The 12,051-nt window shown below is 37.0% G+C and overlaps 1 pseudogene; it reads left to right on the top strand.

The window, feature by feature from the left end:
* Positions 1–4,205: 4,205 nt before the first annotated feature.
* LOC103201004 lies at positions 4,206–4,668 on the top strand (annotated as a pseudogene).
* Positions 4,669–12,051: the final 7,383 nt, after the last annotated feature.

The following is a 12,051-nucleotide window of genomic DNA, read 5'->3' as shown; positions in this document are numbered from 1 at the left end:
TCAGGGGTCCAAGATTATCTTCTGTGTCTGTGTTAATTGGTTTCTCTTTTCTTTGATGAAGAGGGTCTGTGCAATCCTTCTGCCTAGTCCACCATCTTCCTGGAACTCCCATCCATGTATGATGTTCTTGATGTTATCAAAGAACTCGTCTGGTTTTTGGTCATTAGTGTTCAATGCATCAAATCTGTTCTTTAGATAATCTCTAAATTCAGGTGGCATACATTCAAGGTCATATTTTGGCTCATGTGGACTTGTTTTAATTGTCTTCAACTTCAAGTTTAACTTGCATATGAGCAGTTGATGGTCTGTTCCACAATCAACTCCTGGCCTTGTTTTGGCTAAAGATTTTGAGCTTTCCCTTTGCCTTTTTTCACAGATGCAGTCAATCTGATTCCTGTGTATTCCATCTAGTGAAGTCCAAGTGTATAGTCACTGCTTGTGTTGCTGAATAAAGGTGTTTGCCATGAATAAGTCATTGGTCTTGCAAAATTCTACCATGTGAGTTCCAGCATTATTTCTGTCACCAAGGCCAAATTTTCCAACTACCAGTGATTCTTCTTTGTTCCAACTTTTGCATTCCAGTCACCAGTGATAATTAACACATCTTGATTGCATGTTTGGTCAATTTCAGACTGCATAAGTTGATGAAAATCTTCAATTTCCTCATCTTTTGCTTTGATGGTTTGTTCATAAATTTGAATAATAGTCATACTAACTGGTCTTCCTTGTAGATTTATGAATATTATCCTATCACTGAGAGCATTGTACTTCAGGACAGATCTTGAAACATCCTTTGTGATGAGAAATTCCAAGCCATTCCTTTTCAAACTGTCATTCCTGGCATAATATCTCATATGGTTATCTGATTCAAAACGCCCAAAACTGGTCCATTTCAGCTAACTAATGCCTAGACATCAATCTTTATGCATATCATTTCATTTTTAACAACTTCCAATTTTCCAAGATCCATATTTCATACATTCCATGTTCCAATAATTGATAGATATTTGTAGCTGTTTCTCCTTCATTTGAGTCATGCCATGTCAGCAAATGGAGGTCCCAAAAGCTTTACTTTATCCCTATCATTAAGGTTGGTTCTATTCTTATGGGGCAGCTCTTTCCCAGTCATGTTTTGAGAACCTTCCATCCTAAGGGGCTCATCTTCCTGCACTTTATCGGACAATGTTTCTGGGCTATTCATAAAGTTGCCCAGTAATATCAGACAGTGTTTATCTGCTATTCATAAGTTGTTCCCTGGCCAGTTCTTTGAGAAGTGGATGGCTTCTCCCTTCTTCCTAGTCTGTCTCAGTCTCTAAGCTGCATTGAAACCCATGCCCCATGTGCAACCATACTGGTGTTTGTAACATTGGTGGCAAAGCCTTAAGGCTCCACAGCAATGCACAAGCCACCACAGTAACACGTACTGACAGACAGTTTTGTCTCCTTTAGCTGTTTGAAACATCTCTGCCCTCCCCTTAGTGCCTTATCCTGTGTACTCACTTGGTTATGCCAAGAGATTTCTAAGACAGCTACCTAGCCAACTGACTTGAAGAGATCCATATCTGTACCCATTCCAAAGAAACATGATCCCACAGAATGTGGAAATTATAGAACAATATCATTAATATTGCATGCAAGTAAAATCTTACTGAAGATAATTAAAAAATGGTTGCAGCAATATATTGACTGAGAACTTCCAGAAATGCAAGCTGGATTCAAAAGAGGATGTGGGACAAGGAATATCATTGCTGATGTCAGATGAATCTTGGCTCACAGCAAAGAATACCAGAAAGATCTTTACTTGTGTTTTATTAACTATGCAAAAGCATTTGATTATGTGGATCATAAAAAATATGGATAACATTGAGAAGGATGTTAATTCCAGAACACTTAACTGTACTCCTGAGGAACATGTACATAGTTTTAAATCAAGAAAGGAATGTGTCATGGTTTTATCCTTTCACCATATTTATTCAATCTATATGCTGAGCAAATAATCTGAGAACCTGGACTATATGAAGATGAACATGGCATCAGGATTGGAGGAAGAATCATTAACAACCTGTGATACATTGATGACACAACTTTACTTGCTGAAAGTGAGGATGACTTGAAGGACTTACTGATGAAGATTGAAGAATACAGTCTGCGTATGAATTACATCTCAATATGAAGAAAACAAAAATTCTCACAACTGGACCTATAAACAGCATCACAATAAATGGAGAGAAGATTGAAATTGTCAAAGACTTCATATTGTTTGGGTCTACAATTGACGCCAATGGGAGCAGCAGTCAGGACATCAGACGATATATAGCACTTGGCAAATTGGCTGCAAAGGACCTCTTTCAAGTGCTGAAGAGCAAAGATGTCTTCTTGAAGACTATGTTGACCTGACACAAGCCATGGTATTTTTAATCACCTTACATGTGTGTGAGAGCTGGACAATGAATAAGGAAGACTGAAGAAGAATTGATGCTTTTGAGTAGTGGTGCAGGTGAAGAATGCTGAAAGTACCATGGAATGCTAAAAAAAAAAAAAAAAAAAAAAAACTAACAGATCTGTCCTGGAGGAAGTGCAACCAAAGTGCTCCTTAGAAGCTAGAATGGCCAGACTTCATCTCACCTACTTTGGTCATGTTATCAGAAAGGACAATTCACTGGAGAAGGATGTCATGCTTGGTAAGGTGGAAGGTCAATGAAAGAGGGAAGGCCTTTGATGAGATAGATTAACACAGTGGCTGCAGTGATAGGCTCAATAACAGCGAGGATTGTGAAGCTCACATGGGACTGGGCGGTGTTTTGTTCTGCTGTGCATAGGGTCACTATGAGTTGGAGACAACTTGACAGCACCTTACAACAACAACAAAGAAAAAAAAAGAAAGAAAGAAAGAAAAGGAAGAAAGCCTAAGATTTACGTGGTACACCAGAAATTGGAATATCATTAGAATTCCAGAAGAGGTTGAGACAAATAAAACCCCAGAGAAAATTGTTAAAAATTTGTTGGAAGAGAACTTCCCTAATATGATAAATGAAAAGAAGATATACATTCAAGTAGTTCAACAATTCCCAAATAAGACTAATCCCAAAAGAATATCACCAATACATATCATAATCAAACTTTCCAAAACCAAAAACAAAGAAAGAATCCTGAAAGCAGCTCAGGAAAATTGAAGTTACTGAAAAAGAGAAACCAAGAAGACTAAGCTCTGATCTCTTGGCAGAAATCATGCAGGGAAGAAAGCAATGGGATAACGAACACAAAATGCTGGGAAAAAAAAAAAAAAGCCAACCAGGAATTATATACCTAATAAATTTTCCCTCAGATATGATAGCAAAATTAGGACATTTTCAGGTAAAAAGAAATCAAAGGAATTTCTGAAAAGTAGAACAACCTTAAAAGAAATGCTAAAGGGAGTCTTTTGGACAGAGAACCAACAACACAGACAACAATCTGTCAATAACACATATGATAACATTGCCCATAAACCAACCCAGATATAGAAGTACCCAAAGTAAAATTAGTACACAAGGCTGAAAACAGGGACCCAGACACATCAATTTGTAAATGAGGACAGCTATCAAGCAAAAAGAGGGAATAAATTGTGTAGTTACAGAATTTACAAATGGAGAAGTCAAGGTGATTTTGAGATATAACAGACTGTATTAAACTTAGAAAGAAAATAATAAATCACAGGGTAACAAATAAAATTAATAATCCTTCATATAAAATGTAAAAGGAGAGGGTTCCAAGTTCTGGCCAAAAGTAGGCCTGGTATAGACACCCATGGCTCTGTGAAGTTTGCTGTTGAGGCTTATAAGCCCAAGGTCGATAAAGAAGATGGCACAGTCCTGATGTTACCAAACCACACAGCAGGCCATTAATTCAAGTCCATTGTAAGTCCTAAGGTCAGCAAAGCATGGCAGACTGCTGAACAATGACACAGCTACATGCAGGGTCCAAGTGTGCTATAAGCTGGAGACCATTCACAAAGCTGTTTCTTATATACAGGAGCTTCTTATATACAAAGGCAGCTACTCAGTTGCTTACAGTAGATTCCACCATGGAGTTGATTAGCCATCTCATCATGGGGAATACTACATCCAGCTGCTCAGCCACTCAACCAAGTCCAGCTAGATCTGGTGTAGACACCCATGGCTGTGTAAAGTTTGCTAATATGAGAAAGATCACTTCTTGTTGAATGGATGATGGCATTTGAGTACATCCCGAGAAAGGATTGGTACAGTATTCTGCACATAGACTCATCTGTAAATATGTTAGACCCAGAACAAATGTATCAAAAATTCATTTTTAATTTACCATCCAGATAAATAAAGTACATATGTACCAGCAGGAACAGTGAAGGAATGCATACAAAAGTTCACTGAAATTGACCAACTGTGGATGATTCTAGGGAATGAATAGATTTGAAAAAATAAATACATAAATAAGGATGACCTCAGTGGCATGAAGATGAGCCAAGGAATATCAGACCATTAGATGCACAAGTATATCTTGAAGAAATATCTTGAAATAAAGATGATCACTCTTTCTCTGAGCTGCTGATACAGTGGAAAATACAGTGTTTCCAAGGATGGAGCAAAAGAAGTTAACCTAATTTCTTGTGATACATATTCACTTAATGTAAAACTCACTCATTATAGCTGAAATTATTCATGACTTGGAATCTTTTAGCTGTATATTCAGACATGTTGAAGAGAGTGCATTTGGGCAAACATATAAAGTTTAAGAAGTAGAATTGTCTTTCTATCATCTCTATTATTGTTAAGAAAATCTAAGATCATTAAACAGAGGCCATCTCAGATTAACAGAAAAATAATTCAGTTATTTGCACTTATTTATATTTTATACTTAAAGATTGCCCCCTGAAAAAGAATTTGAACTAAAATTAAATTTAGTTAAAAAATATGAAATATGAAAGTCACAAATACTAAAACAATGGCAATGAAGTAAATGATAAAAATAAATTCTAAACAAAATGAGGTCAGCACCAATGATGATATGGATAAAGAAATCAACACCACGAAAAAGTAACAAAATGACAGCAATAAATTCATAGTCTTCAATAATTACAATGAAAGTAAATAGATTGAATGCACCAATGAATAGAAAGAGAATTGTAGAATGAATGAGAAAAAAAGATCCATCCTTATGTTGTCTGTAAGAGATACATCTTAGACATAGAAACAAAAATAGACTAATGATCAAAGGTTGGGAAAAAAATATATCATGTCAATGATGACCAAGAAAAGCAGAAGTGGCAATATCAATTTCTGATAAAATAGACTTTAACATAAAACCACCATAAGACACAAGGAAGGATATTATATAATGATTACAGGGTCAATGGAACAACAGTACATAACCATAATAAATATTTATGCACCCAATGAAAGAACCTCAGAATGCATAAACAAACCTTAACACAATTGAAAAGAGAATAAACCACTCCACAATAATAGTAGCAGATTAATATACTACTTTCAATGAGAGATAGACCAACTAGAAAGAACCTCAACAAAGACACAGAAGAACTAAGCAATATAATCAACTAACTTGACCTTATAGACATATGCAAAATACTTCACCCATTAATAGCAAAATATGTATTCTTTTCCAGTGAAAAAGGAACATTCTCCAGAACAGACCATATGTGAGGCCACATAGCCAGCCTCAATAAATTTTAAAACATCAAATACTGCAAAGCATCTTCTCAGATCACAATGATATTAAATTAAATATAAACAATAGGAAGATCAAAGAACAAAAACAAAAGCAAACACAAACTGAATAACACTTTGCTTAAAAACAAGTGGGTGATGAAGAAATAAAAAATGAAATAAAAAAATTCCTTGAATCAAACAAGAATGAAAACATAAGAAACAAAAGACTTTAGAACCACCCAAAATATGAAGGATAATATCAGGATACTATGATAGGACTTCATCAAAAGGATAATATCAAGATACTATGACAGTAGTAATTGGTTCTATTGTGATGTCATCCATTTCTTGTTTATGTTATTTTCATCTTCTCCTTCTTATCCTTTGTTAACTTTGCCACTGGTTTGTTGAGAGCTCTGGTGGTTCAGTGACTAAGGTATTTGACTACTAACCAGAAGGTTATAGGTTCAAACCCACTAACTACTCTGCAGAAGGAAGGTGGGCAATCTACTTTTGTAAAGATTTACCACCTCAGAAAACCAAAGGGAGTCTTTATGAGTTGGAGTAGACTCGATGGCAGTGAGTTTGGTTTTTGGTTATTTTGGTGTGAAGTACTGTACTCCAACATATTAGAAAAGCTAGAAGACAGATAGATTTCTGGAAAAACATGTTCTACCTAAACTAACATAGAATGAGGTAGAAAATTTGAACCAGAAGAAATTGACCAGGTCATAAAAATCTACCAACAAACAAACAAATAAAAAAGTCCTGGCCTAGAAGACTTCAGTAGCAAATTGTACTAAGCATTCAAAGAGCTGACACCAACTCTACTCAGACTATTCCAGAATATAGAAAAGGAGGAAATAAGAATAACCCTGATATCAAAACCATGCAAGAAATCACTAAAAAGAAAAAAAAAATTATAAACCAATATCCTTCATGAACATAGATGAAAAAATTCTCACTAAAATCCTAGCTAATGGAATTCAACAAAATATGTAAAAAAGTAACACATAATGATCAATCAAGTAAGATTCATACAAGGATGGTTCAACTTAGAAAAACAATCAATGTAATCCATCACATAAATAATAAAATAGAGGAAAAGAGCCACCTGAACATATCAATTGATGCAGAAGAGGTATTTGCCAAAATCCAACACCCATTCCTGATAAAAATGCTGAAAAAAATAGAAATAGAAGGGAAATTCCTCCCCATAATTAAGGGAATATATGCAAAACCAATGGCCAACATTATTCTCAATGAGGAGAGACTGAAAACATTCCCCTTACAAACAGGTACCAGACAAGGATACCCTTTATCACCACTCCATTTCAATATTGTATTGGAAGTCCTCACCAGAGTAATAAGGCAATAAATGAAAATGAAAGGCATCAAAATCAGCAAAGAAGAAGTATGTTGTTGTTGTTGTTATGTGCCGTCGAGTCGGACCCGACTCATAATGACCCCTCCTTGGGTTTCCAAGGCAGTATCACTACGAAAGTAGGATTGCCCAACCTTCCTTCCGAGGAGTGGCTGGTGGGTTTGAACCACCAGCCTTCTGGTTAGCAGTCAAGTGCCTTAGCCACTATGCTACCAGAGCTCCCTATCTCTATTTGCAGATGATTTGATCTCATACATAGAAAATCCTAAAGAGTCAGTAAGAAAAGTACTGGAACTAATTGATAGTTTCAGCAAAGTGGCAGGCTACAAGATCAACATACTAAAATCAGTTGGATTTCTCTACACTAATGAAGAGAACTCTGAAAAAGAAATCAGGAAAGAAATACCATTTACAACAATCACCCACAAGATGAAGTACTTAGGAATAAATCTAACCAGAGACACAAAAGAACTACACAAAGAAAACTAAAAAACACTATTACAAGAAACCAAAAGTGTTTTGGAAAGTACCATGGACTTCTAAAAGAACTAACAGATCTCTCCTGGAAGAAGTGCACCTGAAATGCTCCTTGGAAGCGATAATGGCCAGACTTCATCTCACCTACTTTGGTCATGTTGTCAGAAGGGACCATTCCCTGGAGAAGGATGTCATGCTTGGTAGGGTGGAAGGTTGACGAAAGAGGGGAAGGCCTTCAACAAAATGGATTGACGTGGTGGCTGCAATGATGGGCTCAAGTATAGCAGGGATCATGGAGCTGGTGGGGGATGGGGCAGTGTTTCATTTCGCTGTGCATGGGGTCACTATGAGTCAGAAATGACTTGACAGCACCTAACAACAACAACAACAAAAGTGTTTTGGTTACCTAGTCCTGTTCTAACAGAAATATACCACAAATGGGATAGCTTTACCAAACAGGAGTTTATTCTCTTTCAATTTTGGAGTTTAGAAGTACAAATTCCAGGTGCCAGTCTCTAGGGACTGGTTGAAAACTTCTTGACCTTGGGCTTCTCCCAGCTCACTAAAGCAAGAGTCATCTCTTCATTCAAGACAGCTGCTAGCTGCTGAAGCTGACAAACTCAAGGTAAACAAGTGACAAACCACAGTCCCAACATTACCAAACCACATGGCAGGCCATTAATTCAAGTCCATTAAAAGTCCTGATATCAGCAGGGCAACATGGCAGGCTGCTGGACAACAACTCAGTTACATGCAGGGTTCAAGCATGCTATCAGCTGGAGACCTTCTTCAAAGTTGCTTCTTATATACTGGAAGCAGATCACATCCCTAAAGCAGCTACTCAGCTACTCCAATAGATTCCACCATGGAGTTAATTACCAGTCTCACCATGGGGAATAACTACATCCAGCTGTCCAGCCATTCAACCAGGCCCAGCCAAATTGATGACAAACTTAACTATCACAAAAGGTTAACTACATAAATGGAAGAAATATACTATGCTCATGGATAGAAATTTAACATTGTGAAAATGTCAATACTGCACAATGTGATCTACAGATATCTTGCAATATCAATCCAGATTCCATCAAAGAGATAGAAAAACTGATCAACAAGTTCATAAGGGAAGGAAAAAGACCTCAGATAAGTAAAACACTACTAAAGATGAGGAACAAAGTAGGAGGCCTCATTCTCCCCAATCTCAAAACCTACTACACAGTAGCAATGCATTAACTTGTTTGAAGGGAAAAGCAATACATGATAAGGGGGAGGTCAGCACACCCACACCTACACCATCAAAACAAACAAACAAAAAAAACCTATATGGGGACAATAGTTAAAATAGCCTGGTACTGGTACAACACCAGACACATAGACCAGTGGAAAAGAATTGAGAACCCAGAAGTAAATCTAGCCACCTATGGACAGGTGATCTTTGACAAAGTATTGAAATTCATTAAATGGTGAAGAAGAGGTCTCTTTAATAAACGATACTGGAAAATCTGGATATCTATTTGCAAAAAAAAAAAAAAGGAATAGGACCCTTATCACACATCACATACAAAAATAAACTCAAAATGGATAAAACACCTTAACACAAAAGCATAAAGATCATCAAAGGAAAAATAGGAACAAACTTTAAAAAAACAACAACCAAACCCTTTGCTCTACCGTCAATTATGACTTTTAGTGACCCTCATCGGGTTTCCAAGGCTTTAAATCTTTATAGAGGTAGATTGCCTCATCTTCTTCCCATGGAACAGCTGGTAGGTTTGAACTGCTGATCTCCTGGTTGGGAGCCAAATGCCTTACCTTCTATGCTACCAGAACTCTTATAGGGACAAACTTAAGGGTTCTAATTCAGGGCATAACATATACTACAAATATAACTAAAAATGAACAAGCATCAGAAAACAAAATAGATGACTGGGACTTGCTAAAAATTAGACACTTACATGCATTAAATGGTTACAACAAAAGAGAAAAAGAGAATTCATGCACTGGGTAAAACTTTGGCAATGCCATAGCTGATGAAAGCCTTAAAAAATAAATAAATAAATAAATAATCTTCCTAAATGTCTTCTTTGGTCAAGTCTCTGTTCATGTCCTCTGCCCATTTTTTAATTGGATTATTTATCTTTCTGTTGTTAATTTGTAAAATTTTCTATAAATTTTAGAGGTTAGCCTCTCCGAGGGTAAAATAATCCAATTAAAAAATGGACAGAGGACATGAACAGAGAATTGACTAAAGAAAACATTTAGGAAGTTAACAAACACATGAAGAAATACTCACAATCATTGGACATTAGAGACCTTTTACACTTGTCAGATTTATTTTCCTCCCTACCTACTGCAAATAGAAAAAGAGTAAACAACCAGAGATTTTAAAGGAGATTTTAAAGATTTACTGAACAGAGCTGGAATGATTTGAAATGAGTTAATGGTTGATTAGACTTCAAGGAGATGATGTGTCTTATTCAAGAATAGGAAGTTCACACCATACTCTCTGTTGTCTTTGCAGAAGTGCCTATGAGTAGTTTTCAAAAAATATATATTTTTTTAGCAGAAAGAGCTCTTTAAAATGAAACTTTAACCAAAAGCAAAACAAAAATGAGGTATCATCTCACCTTAGCACTTTAAGCAAAGCTCAAAAACTAGAAAACATCAAATGCTGGTGAGGGTGTGAAGAGACTGGAACCCTCATACACTCCTGGTGGGACTGTAAAATGGTGCAACCACTGTGGACAACTGTATGGCCCTTCCTTAAAAAGCTGGAAATAGAAATACAATATGATCCAGCAACCTCACAAATATATACATATATATATTAGAGAAATAAAAGCCATGACAAAAACAGATATATGCACACTCATTTTCATCATAGCACTATTTATGATAGCAAAAATATGGAAACTAAATATCCATCGACAGAGAAATAGATCAATAAACTATGGTACATACATACAATGGAATACTATACAATGCTGAAGAACCATGATGAATTTGTGAAACATCACATAACTTGGATGAAATTAGAGGCCATTATGCTGAGTGAAAGTAGTGAATCAAAAAAGATAAATATTATATGAGACCACTCTCATAAAAAGTTTAGAAAAGGATTTCACACCAAAAGTAATTCTTTGATGATTACCAAGAGTAAGTGAGAGGGGAGGGTAAACAACTAACTAAAATGTAGACACATATTAACTTGGGGACCAAAAAAAAAACAAAAACAAACTCACTGCCATCAAGTTGATTCTGACTCATAATGACCCCCTTTGGGTTTCTGAGGCAGTAAATCTTTACTGAAGTAGATCTTCCAGTCTTCCTTCCACAGAGTGGCTGGTGGGTTTGAACCTCCAACCTTCTGGTTAGCAGTCAAATGCCTTAGGCACTGTGCCACCAGAGCTCAACTTAGATGAAAGGAAAGTTAAAAAAAAAAAAAAAAAAAAGGAGGCATCTCTACTCATCTCATCCCCTTCCTTGCCCAACCAGAGCCCTAGGCCTAAGCACAGTTGATGTAGTGCAGCATGTACTTGGTAGAGATTTGTCTCATATAATTAGGTTGGCCATGCAGAAGATGAGCCAGACAAGGAAACTTGGGGCCGGTGGATGGTAAAGCCCTCCTTCACACCAAAGATGTCTGTCCTATCCACTGGGACCTCCTTAGGGGGGATTTCCTGGTGCATTGTCACCTGTGCCAGGGAGTTGGTCACCTGGCAGGGAAGCAGGGCTGGCTGATGAGTGTGCAGCTGTACCACCTCATAGTAATCCTCTGTGGGAACAAGAGTTCCTGTGGGTCTGGGAAGGAGGGTCAGAGAGGAGTGAAAAAAAAAAAAAAAAGATATTAATTTATTTAATTCATTTTTTAATTGTTAAATAAAAGAGAGGCTTCAGGTAATATATCCATGATAAAGAAACATCTACAAGCAATGATATTTAGCATCATTTCAGTCTTCACATCCCCAAACCCCACTGCCACTGACTCAGATACGACTCATAGCGACCCTCCTTGGGTTTCTGAGGAAGTATCACTAGGAAAGGAGATTGCCCAACCTTCCTTCCCAGGTGTGGCTGGTGGGTTTGAAGCACTAGCCTTCTAGTAAGCAGTCAAATGCTTTAGGCACTACTCCAACATAGTCTTGTTCAATTGACTGATTAAACTGAATACAAGCAGTCATCTGACTTCCAGAGTGTTTATCAACTATATAGTGCACCCTCAGTCATGTCCTTTTCATTGCCTTTAAATTTTACACTTGTCAGATTTATTTACTTCCCTACCTACTGCAAATAGAACAACAGTAAGCAACCAGAGATTTTAAAGATATGGAACAGAGCTGGAATGATTTGGAATGAGTTTGTTGTTGTTATATGCCATCGAGTCGGACCCCACTCATAGTGACCCCTTGGGTTTCCGAGGTGGTATCACTACAGAAGTAGATTGCCAAACCTTCCTTCCGAGGAGTGGCTGGTGGGTTTGAACTGCCAGCCTTCTGGTTAGCAGTC

This window comes from Orycteropus afer, unplaced genomic scaffold (genome assembly GCF_000298275.1).
Source record: "Orycteropus afer afer isolate SDZICR_OR568_19922 unplaced genomic scaffold, OryAfe1.0 scaffold00139, whole genome shotgun sequence".
Lineage (NCBI taxonomy): Eukaryota > Metazoa > Chordata > Mammalia > Tubulidentata > Orycteropodidae > Orycteropus > Orycteropus afer.
The sequence above is the reverse complement of the archived record's forward strand: the minus strand, read 5'-3'. Positions and strand labels throughout refer to the sequence as shown.